This window comes from Sceloporus occidentalis, unplaced genomic scaffold (genome assembly GCF_023333645.1).
Source record: "Sceloporus occidentalis isolate IW3139 unplaced genomic scaffold, rSceOcc1.0.p SCAF_14, whole genome shotgun sequence".
In the NCBI taxonomy this organism is placed as follows: Eukaryota; Metazoa; Chordata; class Lepidosauria; order Squamata; family Phrynosomatidae; genus Sceloporus; species Sceloporus occidentalis.
Window position 1 is genome coordinate 17,484,877 of NW_028316994.1, and position 14,618 is coordinate 17,499,494.

The 14,618-nt window shown below is 47.6% G+C and overlaps 1 protein-coding gene across 4 annotated transcripts in view; it reads left to right on the forward strand.

Annotated features, from left to right (window-relative positions):
* Positions 1-14,618, forward strand: part of ZBTB4 (zinc finger and BTB domain containing 4) — a 50,997-nt gene that overhangs the window by 20,960 nt on the left and 15,419 nt on the right. The window contains exon 1 of one of the 4 annotated variants that reach the window (XM_089479832.1): positions 880-1,021. The exons of 1 other annotated variant lie outside the window; for it this stretch is intronic. The gene's annotated coding sequence lies outside the window, so the exon portion shown is untranslated. Of the gene's footprint in view, positions 1-879; positions 1,022-14,003; positions 14,617-14,618 lie in introns of those variants that run through there. 2 more of the 4 variants (XM_089479831.1, XM_089479836.1) reach the window with 2 other exon arrangements.

Here is a 14,618-nt window from a genome sequence, read left to right on the forward strand (position 1 = left end):
AAGTTTCTTCAGAGGGGGGTTTCCCTTTGCCATTGCGATCCTTGGCTTGAGGTTTGAGGGAGTCACACTCTCTCAGCCTCAGAGCGTGCCTTCCCCCAAGTCACCTAGGAACTTGCCTATCTTGCTGGAAACCAAACCTTGGTTTGATTTCAGGCAGATGATCTGGTGGCAGTCACACTCTCTCATCCTCAGAGTGTGACATCCCCGGATCCCCCTGACTATCCTGCCTGAAACCAAACCTTAACACTAAACCTATAAGTCGACCTCATGTCTAAGTCGAGGGCAAGTTGAGGGGCCCAAGTAATGGATTTTGCTATGACTTTGGGGCACGTAGCAAAGGATCTAAAGGATGAAGCCAAGCAAAACCATGTCAAAGAACTTCTGAATGTGTCGAAGGGCTGGGTGCTTCCAGGACAGAGGAGACTCTGGCTCTTTGCCCCAGGGATGGTGCCTCCTTTTCAAGAAGGGTTCAGATCCAGGACTTCCCTTGATCCCGGGAGAAGTCGAGGCAGCTTTTTGGGGTCAATATTTGGACCTAAATGCCTAGATGTATACAGTAACCTTCACTCCCCCCTCCCAAGCCCAAACTCGCATCCTCTTCTTTCTGACACGCGTCTCTCCCTCTCGTGGGAATGGGCCCCCTGCGTGTTTGGGAGCCCAACTCCCTGGTGGCCTTGGGGGGGGGAGAGAGGAGTGGGCCAGGTGGGCAGCCCTGCCCCTCCAGCCTGCTGGCATAACCCTAGGCAAGGCCAAAGGCCAAGGCGGGCTGTGTGTGTGTGTCTTGGGGGGGGGGGCGAGGCAGTTGCGTGTCGAGCGGAGGGAGGGAGGGAGGGAGGGAGGGATGATGTCAGAGCGGGAGGCAGCCGGAGCGGCCAGAAGGCCAGCCGGAGCCGGAGCGGGCAGCAGGCAGCTGGGCTGAGCGGGGGCCCCTTGCAAGCCGGCTGCGAGCATGAATGGCAGGGCGGGCAGCCTCCATCTTGGGCTGGAGCCGGACCCTCCCCGACCAGACCCCCAGAGCCAGGTAAGCAGGGCCCGGGATCCCCCTCCACCCCCAGGAGCCCTCCTTGGAGCCCCCCCAAAACCTCTCCAAGGCAGCCTTTTGACGCCCCGGTGCCCTCCTTGTTGCGCCCCATTTATCCCCCTCAGTCTCCCTCCAAAGCCCCCCAGGAGAAGAAATCCCCCTTGGACGCTTTGGGGGCGAAGGGAGGAAGGAAGGGAAAGAGGCAAGAAAAGGACCCCTTTTCTCCCCCTTCTCCAAGGGATCCCTTTTTACGCAGGGCGAGCCCTCCTTCTTGCGCCCCATTTCCCCCTTCCTTCCCAGCCCCCCATGGCTTCTGTCTTCCTGGAGAGCCCTCCTTGGACACTTTGGGGGTCCCTCCCCCTCAAGAGTAATGAAAGGAAAAGGGCAAGAAAGCCACCCCTTGAGGCGCCCCCTCTCCTTTTTTACGCATGGGGGGGTCCTCCTTGCCCACTTTAGGGGCCCCTTTTTCTCCTCCCTCCAGAGCCCCCTTGGCTTTTCCTCTCCTGGGGAGCCCACCTTGGACACTTTGGCGTCCTGCCCCACAATATTCATGCTCTGGGGGAGAGAAGGTAGGGAAAGGGGCAAGACAAGAGGGGTCCGCTGTGCCAATTAAGGCCCATGGTTTGAGCCCCACCCCCCAGGGGGCAGCCCCAAACTGAACCCACAGAGAAAAGGACAAGATGGGGTACCCCACTTCTGGAACCACAAGAAGAGACCAAAATGGGTCTCCTCCAGAGAAGGAGGATACCAAGAGTGGGCTTGGGGAAGGGATCTAGAACTGGCTGGGGGGGGGGGTCTTCCAGACCCCTCACAAAGAGGGACCCCCTGAAGCTGTTTTTGGGGATGCCCACAACCTCCTCCATTCCCTGCAGGGTTTTCCTCCCCACTTTCCAATGGGGGAATCGCCTCTGCTGGGAGCCAGGGCTGAGGAATCACCTTTTGAAACAGGTCTGAAGATGCTCCCTGCCCTGTTTGAAAAGAGGACAGTGGGCCCTTGTTATCCGCCGGAGTTTGGTACCAGAACCCACCTGGATGTCCAAATACGGGGATTCTCAAGCTCCAGGAAATACAATGGCGTAGTAAAATAGTGTCCCTTACATAAAACAGCAAAGTCAAGGTTTGCTTGTTGCAATTTATATTTTCTATCCGTGGACACTTGAATCCACAGATAAAAATATCTGTGGATATGGAGAGCCAACTGTATGTGTGTGTGTCTATATCTACTTCTAATGTGTATGTACACTATCCATTTTTCCAAACCAGTACAGCTCTGATGACCTATCTTCTGCGTTTACTTTGCTTTTTATTTATTTCTTTATGTCTCCCATGTATTTATGTAGGATAGTTGAGACAAGTCTTTTTTGTGGCCCCTGGAGGGGTCCCAGGGCAGGAAACAGCAAAGAGCTTGGAAGCGAGTCCAAGAAATGGGCCCCAAGCAAGTCACAGCCTTTTGGAGTTCCTCCTTACCTAACAAATAGAAGGGATCCTTCACAACTGGGAGTTCTAGTCCAAGGAATGAGCATCAGTGGGTCACAGCTCTCTCACTCTGTGGGTTTCTCCTTGCCCAGCAGATATAAGGGATCATGCAAATCTGGGAGTTGTCGTTGAAAAGCAGGACCTCCTGTGACATTCCTCTGGTCGGGGGTTGCTCTGACTCTTGAGACCTTCTCAGCAGGAGGTTTGGAGGAGCTGGGCCTAGCTTCTTTAGGACCCAAGACTCTGGGACAGAAAACAGCCTGCGTTGGCAGAGTGAGGCTTTCTTTTCACCTCTTGGGTCTGAATTTTGTGAGGGCAATCCAAAACACCGTGGCCTGGAAGTGGGATTCCAGGAAGTAGAACTGTGCTGTGTTTTGTGGGGAGGATGGCAGTAGGTGGGGATCCTTAGATTTTGTGCTTTCAGGATGGGTTCTGGGATATGGAAGATCTAGAAGAGCGGAATTCAGTTTATTGAGGGTTCAATTTTATTAGACGTGGGCATAGTAGAGCCCTGGGGCACATGTGGCCCTCAACCCCTCCAACCTCCCCAGAATTCCCTTTTTTCCATCCCATCAACCCAAAGGATGAGGAACCTCCCCTGGTAACTCTAGGAGAAGCAGTAGGTTGCAGCCCTACCTCCATGGGCTGTGTGGTATCAAATTTATCCCCCCCCCCCCACTCTTTTTTTTAGGAAGTGGATGTCTAACCTTTGCCTGTTTTCAGAGGTTTTTTGGGGGGAGGGGTGCAATCTTTTTGGACCCTGGAGGCTGCCAAGAACAGAAGAAATCCCCCAAGGCCCAACAGAGTTTCTCACTCTTGGATTACAGGGTAAAACAACTTGGTTGTAGCATCGCAGATTAAAATGGTGCGGAGGGGACACGGCTGTCTATTTTTGGAATAGGCTTCTATGTGTAGGGAGGATTGGATATTTATGGTTAGGAAAGCAAGTGATAGTTCTTGAGCGTTTCTCTTTCTGTGCCAGGCTCATTCTGAATTGTTTGCATCTGGAGGATTAACATGGTAGGTCCTTGTGCGTTACTTCGCACAACACAATACAACCCTGGCACATCTCAGGAGTTTGTCTTCCACTGACACTACCCAGGACTCTCTGTGGCATCCAAATAAACACCTTGAGCAACCCGTATTGCCAATGTCCCCGTTTCTACATGCCCAACATCCTGCATCTTATATATGCATTCCTTTCAACTCTGAAGAACAGTACATATCCATTAGTGGCGCAGATCCTTTCCTTACAATAATTTTCTCCAACCTCTCTTCTGCCTTGCATGTACATTGCTATCTAGCTCTGTCCTAACCTTCATCACAGTCTTAGGCAGTCCCATAAATAGCTCTTGCATTACTCTCCCCGCATAACACGATAAACAGATCCTTTTGTGTTAATTGGCAATTCTCTGTTGGCTCCCTGCATAAGCCTGCTGCACAACAACCCATACGTATGTGCCTCAAAGTTCCTCTGCTGTTTTTCTGATGTACCTTCCTGGCAGCTTTTTCCATTCTCTTCGCTGCATCCCACATCTGTCACAGGCACATGCGCATGAGAGGGGGGCACATGGGTGCAGACTTGCGGACTTGACGTGCCAAGCTCGTCTCCCTCGCAGGCAAAGTCCTCCGAGCCATGGTTTGTCAGAATCGAGCCTAAGACATCTTTGACACCTGAGGCAGAAAATCCCCATGGAAGTCTCACACAGTTGATGTCCGGCACAGACCAGTGGCAAGTTTTCCTGTGGAAGCCATGTTAAAATGAAAAGGGAGCTACGGAAGAGCACACGTATTTTGTCCCATGACAGGACAAGGCCATTTCGGCTGCTTGTTCCTCCTCAGCCAAACACCCACAATCCTCACACCTTCAACTGCTGCCGTGGCCTTCCAAGCCAGGCTTGTGGAACTATTTAAAATTCTTAGCCACTGGCCTCAGACTTTAGCATTGAGGTCCACACAAGTGTTGAAACCAAATCTGGATACTCGGGAGCCATTTTTAAGTGCACTAGCTTTTCTTGCTTTTGTTCTCTTTCTAGCTTGGTCTTGGAGAATGATTATCCCCAGATCTCTCCATACCATCTTTTCCACCTCATCTCTGCATGTGCTGATCATGCTCGCACACTGTCTTTTTAGACACATCAGCGCAACACTTGGGATTCATCCTCATACGTATTTCATTTGTAATCTTCTGGCTGTCTCCCCCCCCCCCAGCCGTGCCTCGCCCCACACAGGCCAAATTTCTCCATGCTTCCTGTGTTATCCTCTCCCCCCCCCCCCCCTCACACAGAGTGCATTTTGTAACCATACCGCCTTGTCTCAAACACACCCACCAACTTATCTTGTGTATCACTCATATTTCCCTCTTGTTCACACCTTCTCTCATGCCCCAGCAGTCCACGTTCTTCATAAGCGCATTTCGACCCCGACTTTTCTGCTTTCCTGTCTTTCTCGTCTCATACCCTTCAAATGCCCCTGAATCCTCACTCTTTCTTCTCTTTGCACCACCATGATTTTACACGTGCAAATGCATGCACAGATCTCGAGGTGGTCAAACGTCTACACCTCTTGGGGTTCTAGCTGAAGTAAGTGTGTATATGTGTGATGCAGATAAGACGGAAGAGTCTGCCTGTAGTAACAAGCCATTAATAGCAGCCACCTCTGTGTTTGTGCAGGGAGAAAACGCAGTCGCAAGTAGATACAACAAATTGATTGTGTTGCGGAGAGGAGAGGCGTTTTGTGTGTGTAATGCTCTCTGCTATGCACATATTTAGAAAGAATGGTAGGCGTTGCATATGCAGTCGTATAATTTTATGTGGTCATCTGACAAGGCATTTGTGTTATCTTGTGCCGAGTCCTAGATGCGTGTTTGTATGTGTGTATGGATGGGGCTTTCTCAAAGGGTTAAGAACAGGGTTGTGCAAGAAATGAGGCCTAATCAACAGCTTTGCCCTATGATGTGTAAGCAAAGTTGTAGAAGTAACAGATGGCTGTGTCTCTGACTCTTTTCCTGGAATATTTAAGGCTGTATGATATGCGCAGATATAATGTGGGAAGGTTTCCCATGTGGACTTGGGCACGCTTGAACTCATATTAATTAATTTTTGTATCTGCCTTTCTCCCAGGGCAGTTTACAACAAATGAAAACAATATACCACTAAAACCTGTCTGATGCAGTTAAAAAAAATTAAATGAACAATTCTGTTAGAAACACATGTTAAAAAAGTTGCAGAGGACATTGAAACATCGTAAAAGGGACACAGGCATAATATAACCCATGAAAAAAACCTTCGGCCGCAGGTAATTTGAGAGCCAAAGTTCTGGCTAAATGAAAATATCATTGCCAGATGATAGAAAGAACAGGGAGCCAACCCTTCACCAAACACCAAACTGTGATAGTAATGGAATGGAGGGGACACCTTTTCCAAAGAGTTTACAAACCAGGCAGCCTCATAGAGGGAGATACAAGTATATCTCCATTAATAAACAAGATGTGCTCCTGGACATGACTTCTTTGACAGAAAACAGGCAGAAATAACATAGAAAGAAAAGGGATAGCTTCCTTTGTTCTTATTGTGTGCCTTCAGGTCATTTCAGACTTACATTGACCCTGACTTGAACCTATCACAGGGTTTTCGTAGCAGAATTTATTCAGAGGAGATTTGCCATTGCCTTCCTTTGAGGCTGAGAGAGTGCGACTTGCCCAGGGTCACCCAGTAGGTTTCATGGCGGAGCTGGGAATTGAACCCTGCTCTCTGGAACTGTAGCCCCAATGCTGTGCTACATCACAAAAAAGAAGAAGAGTTGAATATGCTCCACAAAACTATTTATTGACAACTAACAAAAGCACATTTGAAATGAAGCAACCAGGAAAGCCTAAGGTTGCATCCACACTGCAGAAATAATCTAGGTTGACGCTACTTTAGCTGCCATGACTCAGTGCTATGGAACTTGGGGAATGTTAGTGTTGTGAGACATTTAGCCTTTTCTAGCAAAAAGCTCTGCTGCCACAACAAACAACAATTCCCAGAATTCCATAGCATTGAGCCATAGCAGCTAAAGTCATGTCAAACCAGATTGCTTCTGCAATGTGGATGCAGCCATAGTTATATCTATATTGTGTTTTAACTTATATTGCAAGTTACCTGTATTGGAAGGCAGGCAGGACTGACATTAAACAAATGAACAAATAATAAAACAAATAAAATTAACAGCAGCAACATCAATAAACGGAGCACTCCTAAATGCTTTACATGCAACATTGGGTGCTAATGTTTTCCGCAGAACTGTGAGGTAAGTCCCCATTATTCTTCCCCCACTCCATTGCAGTGACTGGGGTGGGGAGCCGAGGTCGAGGGGGAATCGGCTGCCGAAAGGACTTAGCAAATTTTATGGGCGACACGAGGTTTGAATTAAGGACTTGTTGAACGTTGTCCAGTCCCTTTGCTTCTGCCCTGAACCATCTCTCTTGTTGCTATGCTCTGTCCGTTTTATAATAGCATTTTTTGAGCAGTGTCAGCAGGGGTGTAGCTAGGGGTGGAGTGGGGCAAAATGAGGACATTGTCCTCCCAAATCAGAATTTATGTCCCTCCCCCATGAAATTTTCCTTCGATCCCCACATTTCTAGCATTGCACTAATTTAAAAGTGGTTGTTGTTGTTTTATACCTTCAAGTCGTTTCTGACTTATGGCAATACTAAGGCAACCCTATCACAATTCTTTCTCAGCAAGATTTGTTCAGGCCAGGGTTTGCCTCAGCCTTCCTGAGGGTGAGAGAGTGTGACTCACCCAAGGTCACCTAGTGGGTTTAGTGCATTAGATATGGTTGTTGTTATGTGCCTTCAAGTCATTTCAGACTTATGGCGACCCTAAGGCGAGCCTGTCATGGTGTTTTCTTTGCAAGATTTGCTAAGAGGGGGTTTGCCTTGGCCTTCCTCTGAGGCTGAGAGAGTGTGACTCAGCCTAGGTTACCTAGTGGCTTTAGTGCCTTCAAGTCATTTCTGACTTATGGCAACCCTAAAGCATCCTATCACAAATCTTTCTCTTAGATTTGTTCTTGGGGGTTTTCATGGAGTTTTCTTAGCAAGATTTGCTCAGAGGGGGTTTGCCTTGGCCGTCTTCTGAGGCTGAGAGAGTGCGATTTGCAACAGTGGAGTTTCTGTGGCTGATTCTGGGACTATCTCCAGAGTCGTAGTCCCAGTGCTCAAACCATTTCACCACGCTGGCTCTCTAAGCTATGATTTAGAAAATAAAACTTCCCTTTAGAAACGAGGCAGCCAAGCGACCCAGGGAATGCAAACACAGCAACAAGAAAAAAAGAGTTCTAGTTGTGAACGACTGTATTTCTCGATAGCACTGGGAATTTTGGAGGGATGGGAAAGCCCTCGTTTTGAGTCTACTCTGCAGCTGCACCCCTAAATAGCTGCAAACCTAGAGCACAGAATTTGGGGTTCTCCCAACCAAATTATTTTACTTTGGTACTCAAGACTGGGATCCACATCCCCAAATGTTGCACAGGGTTTCAGGCCCAGTTTCTGTGTACGTCTCCATTTCTTTCTTTAGACGCTGTGACTTGTGTGTGTGTGTGTGTAGAAATAAGCTCCCAGCATGGGGTCAGTGTTGCCTGTAGGCGCACATGTCCAGAAAAGAGGCCTGCAAGAGTCCACTGACGTAGCTCTTGTGGCCGGCCAGCAGCCATCTTGCTCCGATGCCAAGCTCGGCTTCGGGCATTTCCAGGGGATGGTCAGCACGGGCAGGAGGCTTCGTTGTGTTTTCCCTGGAGGCCTTCCAGCCGTTCTGACCCTCCATTGTTGCATTGACTTCTCTCTCTCTTCTCTCTCTAATTTCCCCCCTTCCTCTCTGGATTTAGCCCTGCCTTTCTTTCCTCCTCAGCTAGGATGCTTTTTTCCTTTTTCTTTTTTTCGCTGCTGACAAGAATGAGCTGCCGTGCATGGAAAAGGTCATCCTTCCATGGAAAGTCTCCCAGCTGAACATCAAAACAGGACTTTGCGCAGAAATAGAAGGCCCTGGAACCTTCCGCGAGGGTTGCTCAGCACTCAAACCTTTGCACTATAATGCCAAATTCCCCCTAAGACTGGATAGGATGACGACCAAATCTAGGTAAAGACACTTCCTTGCATGCTTTTCAGTTGCTTTTGGTGTAGCAGTTTGAGGGTTGGACTATGACTCTGAGAACCAGGGTTCAAATCCATGAAATCTACTGGGTGACCTTGGGCAAGTCACACTCTCTCAGCCTCAGGATGGCAATGGCAAACCCATTCTGAGGAAACCTGCCAAGAAAACCCTATGATAGGGTTGCCTTAGGGTCGCCATAAGTTGGAAATTACTTGAAGGCACACAACAACAACTTGCTTTTCAGTTGCTTTCAAGATCACACCTATATTGCTCCCGAACACCGTGCTAGGAACTAGTGTTTCAAGACTGAAAGCCAGAGAGGGCTCTTCTACCATTAATAGTTGTGCACAAGAGGAAAATTTAGCAGGGCTTGCTTATGGCCTGGTTGCAGTGGTGTCACTAAGAGGGTGCAGGGGATGCGGATCCCACTGGGTGACACCATCAGAGGGGCTGACACCAGGTAGCAGCGAAGCATCCCAAGGCTTGAAAAGAAAGGAGGGACTCTTCTTGGCATGCCGTTCCCTTGGCGGGGCTGAGTATAGGGGTGAAGCCTTGGACCTTTCTCTCTGCTCCCCCCTCCTGCATCTTCCCCTCCTGATAAGTTTGGCTCCCTTCTGCCATTGTCCTCAGGAGGGCAGGGGAGGCTATTTGCTGTGCCTGCCTTTTTCATCAAGGATGGAGATCTTTTGCAATTAAACAAACTGTCCTTTGCTGCCTCAGTTGCAAGGGGGAATGGCGATAGGATGCTGGGCTCCCTGAGACCCTCCTCCCCATCTGCACCCCCATCCCAGGAGGTCTGTGGAGTGACACTATGAGTTACCCGCACAGGGTGATACCAAGCCTAGTGACACCAACAACTCCTGCTGAAATTCTTTCTTCTATGCAGTTATTAAAGGAACAGGTGCTCTCTCCAGTTTTCTCTCTGACGACTTGCCTTGGTTTGAAACTGGATGTAGTTCCAGGACTCCTCAAGAGTGCTTTCGTTGGCAAACACTGCTACTTATTACAGTACTCCCTCCATATCCATGGATTCTTTATCCACGGATTCAGCCATCCACCGCTTGAAAAAAATACTACCCACACTATTAAAGCATTTTAAACGTACACTTGAAAAGATAAAAAGCAATTAAAAAGAGAAAAAGCAATTCCAGACAGTTCAGTTTAAAACAATACGGCATGCTCATAAAAACTCAGTCCTTAACAACCTTCTGTCTTAAAAGCCTCCAGCTCTGACTGTCAGCTGGGCTTCCCCAGGGAATCTCTCTTAGCCTTCTTACCTGGAGGCCCCTGGGATTCTTTCCTGGTGGTTTCCCATCCAAATAGTAGCCATGACTGATCCTGCTCAGTTTGCAAAATCAACTCAGTTGTAGTGCAAATGATTCCGCATTAACCACATTAACTGGTTGGATCCTGTGGAAACTTGGGATTAGTAGTTTGTTATGCCTTGTTGTGTGCCTTCTAGTCATTTCCAGCATAGAAAGTGAACTTGTTGTGGGGTTTTCTTGGCAAGATTCATTCAGAGGGAGTTTTTGTAATTGCCTTCCCTTGAGGCTGAGAGAGCATAACTTGCCCAAGGTCACCAGGTTGGTTTTCCATGACCAAATGCAATGTGAAGGACATAAACATACAATTATTTGTTTGTTTGTTTGTTTCCCATCTTCCTCCCAGTACAGGGACTCAAGGCAGCTTACAAACTGAAAACAGTCCAAGTTAAAACATTATAAAATATGCAAAATACAAGTTTAAAAAAACAATTAAACAATTCCAACACTTAAAAACATTACATTATATACAGCAAGAACTGTGTTCCTCTCTCAAGTCTCCATCAGGGTAAGAAACAGATGCACTTATACTTATCCATCAGGAGCAATTTAGGCATCCACCTTCCATTGTTCCTTTTAATGATTTTAGTGAGACTTTGGCTGCCTCCAAAACACCTCCTCTTGTATTGTAATTTGCCTTTAAAAAACAAATAACAAAAAGTGCATTATTATTTGACTGTATAGTCAAGAGAGCCAGCATGGTGTAGTGGTTTAAGCATCAAACTACAACTCTGGGGATCAAGGTTCGAATCTCTGCTCAGCCATGGAAACCAGCTGGGTGGCCTTGGGCAAGTCACACTCTCTCAGCTTTCAAAGAAAGACAAAGGCAAACTCTCTGGACAAATTTTGCCCAGAAAACCCTGTGGTAGGTTTGCTTTAAAGTCGCTATAAGTCAGGAACATTTGAAGGCACACAACAACAGCAACAATAGCATAATTGTTCCAAGAAGTTTGGCACTTTGTGGGTTGTAGTTTTTTTCCCCTGTAGTCTATTTTTCAGGGAACAGTGGAAGTTTGGCACAAGAAGGCCCAGTCTCCTGTTTCACTCTGAACACGAATAGGACCAAGCAGCATTGAGCCATGGCAGTTAAAGTGGTGTTCAACTGCTTTATTTCTGCAGTGCAGATTAGACCATAGAAAGGGAGGCCTGCTTTGGTCAGACCTCATCTGGAATTGGGTGTCTATTTCTGAGCATCATAGTTAAGGAGGAGATTATTGGCAAACTGAAGCGTGACCAGAGGAGGGTGACCAAAATGGTGAAAGGTCTGGAAACTACCAAGCCGGGTGAGGAGCAGCTTAGAGAGCTGAGCATGTTTAGCCTGGAGAAAAGGGGTGACATGATATCCATGTTTAAATATTCAAAAGGATGTCATCTTGAGAATGGAGCAAGCTTGTTTTGTGCTGCTCCAGAAAATAGGACACAATGAAGCAATGGATACAAACTACAGGAAAAGAGATTCCACTTCAACTTTAGGAATAACTTCTTTACAGTTCAGCTCTGGAGTGAACTGCCATGGAGGGCAGTGACGCGCCATCTTTCTAGGCTTTTCAGCAGAGGTTGGATGGGCATCTTTCTGGCTTGCTTTTTAGTTGTGTTGCACGGCAAACAGGGTTGCACAAGAAGGCCCAACTCTTAGAATTTTGTGTGTCCAGGAGCACCCTTTTCCAACCCTCCTGCTTGAAAGAATGATCTCATGCTCCAGATTTTGCACACCTGGAGATGCTTATACAAAGCCCAGAGTTCTGTGCTGGGTTGCAATGTGCGATTGGCTGCGAAGGTGTGTTTATGAACAGACTGTGCCTTCTGCCTGGGTTTTACAAAGGGAGTGCCCATGCACCGAGTGAGCGTGGTGAGTGTGTTTATTTCACTGTGCTTTTTTTAGTCACTGGAGAAGGCAGCGGGAAAGGGGGATGGGGTGAAGGTAGTGGTGTGTCATCATAGGCAACTTGTCCAATCCTCCTTCAGATCTCTTCCGTGCCTTTGATTCCTGCCATAGTTATTGGCCCCGCATGCATTGAGTCCCAGAATGGGCATGCCTCCTTTTTAAAGCAACAGTGGTCTAATAAAATCCTTTTAGTCTCTTAATACAGGGGGATTCCAAAGGAAGGGTGCAAACCCAAATAAGATCAGCTTTACTCTGGAACCATTTGAACCAGCCGGTACTGGTACTAGCCCTTCCTTCCCTTTCCTAGGCTCCAAGTTCAAGATCTTGTGCCTCTTCGGCAACAACGGGTGTCAAATATGGTTGCTGTGGCATGCCCTCCTATTAAGTGACTTCCTTTGCTGTTTAGTCATTAGGGTTTGTTTTTAAAAAAAAAGAGGAGGAAAAGAGGTCAAGTATTTTGATGTTTCTACAGTGACATTCAGTGTCTGGTTTCCTTTTTTTGTGTGTTTTCTGTTTTGGTTAATTATTTGTGAGCACTTGGCTACTTCCTTTGGCTTCAAAGCAATTTTCTTGTGTGGCTTAAAAGGGGAAAAAAGAATAATTCATTGGGGTTATTTATTAGCTTCGCGATGACATCACCTGACTCTTTTTTGCAAGCGCTCAGAAGTTGAGTCAAACCATTCCTAACCCATGTCCCCCCCCAGTGCCATCTATTTGCAACTGAGTCATCCTCCTGACGTGTCGCATCTGTTGTCGTTCTCTTGTGCACCCAAAGGAGTCTCAATGTGCACTTTTTAAATCCAGATTGAGGTACCACAACGCGCCAAAACTGCAGACCCGCCAACATTTCACATGTGAAAAGTGGGACACGTGTGGCCAAGGAGCATCAGAGTGCGGTCAGGATGGCAAATGCTATTAATGAGGAAGAACACACAAGCTTGGGGAGGCTGCAGCAGTTTATGTTTCCCTGAACCTACTGGGAAGGGCACAAGTCTCCCCCATGCTCTCCCATCCCATTAAGTGGACTGAGTGCAGACTACTTCAGTTTGTTTGAATTCAGTTTGCCGTTGTGTACCTTCTAGTCGTTTTCATGATGCTAAGGCAAATCTATCATGGGGTTTTCTTGGTAAGATTTCCTCAGAGGAGATTTGCCATTGCATATTTAGTCTGCAGTAATTGAAATAAGCCGAGGACAAATGGGAAGAGTGGGGGGAGGAGGGAGAAACTGGGACATTTTAAAAACAACTGAAAAAGTGGGAAGGCAGAGGATTAATTGGGACCATCCCTGCAAAACTGGGATATTTGGAGGGTGTGAAACTACCCCAGATGCCACCATGGAGGCACACATCTCCTCATGGCTCTGAATTTTTCACTCCTATTCAGGAACGTATCAAGTTCGATCCAAGACATCAACCCCTTTCCTTTCAGAGCTTGGAAAAGTAACTTTTCAGCACAACAAATTTCTTAAGAGTCCTTGTCCAAAGGAAGAGTAACTTTCCCAAGCTCTGGTCGCTGTCAGCTGCATGTAAATAAGCTGCCAACAGCTTATTTTTATGCTCTGGTTATATCCGGATCTACTGATGTACTTAACACAATTGCATTCTGATTTCCGGTGAGAAACACAGAAGCGAATTCTGTCGGATTTGGCCTGACACGCTTCATTACATTTCTCCGCTTGGGCCTGAAAGACCCCCCTCCTTCAAAACACTGGCCTGCATGTGACAACTTATTTTATTTCTTGTCGGCATTGTTCATCCCATAATGGTGTCATGCGTACCGCAAAGGAGAACATAGAGACCGCATTTTGTCATGCTGGCGGCAGTTCTGCATTGAGACTGTTCCTGTCTGCCTGACCCACATCCCTAAACTGCATTTGACAATTCCTTCGCTACAGTCGTATGGTTCTCGTCTTCCTCGTTGCTATTTTCCTGTTGTGAGTGGGTATTTATCACAAGCCGGTCCCTGAGACTGCTGTGCAAAACAAATCTCCAAGCGTGACAGATCAAGTCCCCGTCTTGAGTTACCCCAAGCGGTAATAGGGACACGCGTGTGAAAGCAGCTCTGGTTTCTGATTTGCACATGGACAACCCATCTCGGCCACAATGATCCTTGTGACCTGATCCATTATGCGGGAGACTTCTGCTGCCGGATGGAAGAGGCAGTGACTCTTGGAGGCTGCGGCCTCTTTTTTAGTTGGCAGCTAAAAAGCCTCCCCCCTTTTCGCCTTCTGCCTTGCTGCATTTTTCGAGTGCTAAGCTCTGGGAGGTGGATGCTGCTAACGCAACACAGGCGGCTCTGCTGAGATCACAGGCTCTCCGGAAATGGAAGGGGATCAGGTTTGCTGTGCACTTCAAGCCCAGAAGAGGCTCAACGCTCTCGGTGGTTTGGGGGAGATGGTCGAAACATGGTGGGGGCTGTAGTCCCTGTTAAGTCTTCTAGGGAAAGCAGGGTAGGCAACCATCCCAGAAGCTGACATCTGAGTTTTCCGACAGTGGTGGCGGAGATGCATTTGGAGGGTGGGAGCCAGGACTGAAGATCTTGCAGTATAGGGGAATGACGTCTAGTACTTAGCAGAATCGGACTCAGGCTTTCGGGAGTTTGGGTTTCATAGTTGTGCCTGGTGAGCGACAGGATTTGAACCCAAGATGCACTGCTGAATTTTTGGGGTGTGCAAGCAGAGAAGGTTTTTGAAGCCCAAAGCCCGTGATAAAATCCACGAGTTCTGTACACAGCACAGCCCACTCCAGAATTCCTGTGGGTATTTATTTTCCTCTTAAAATGGT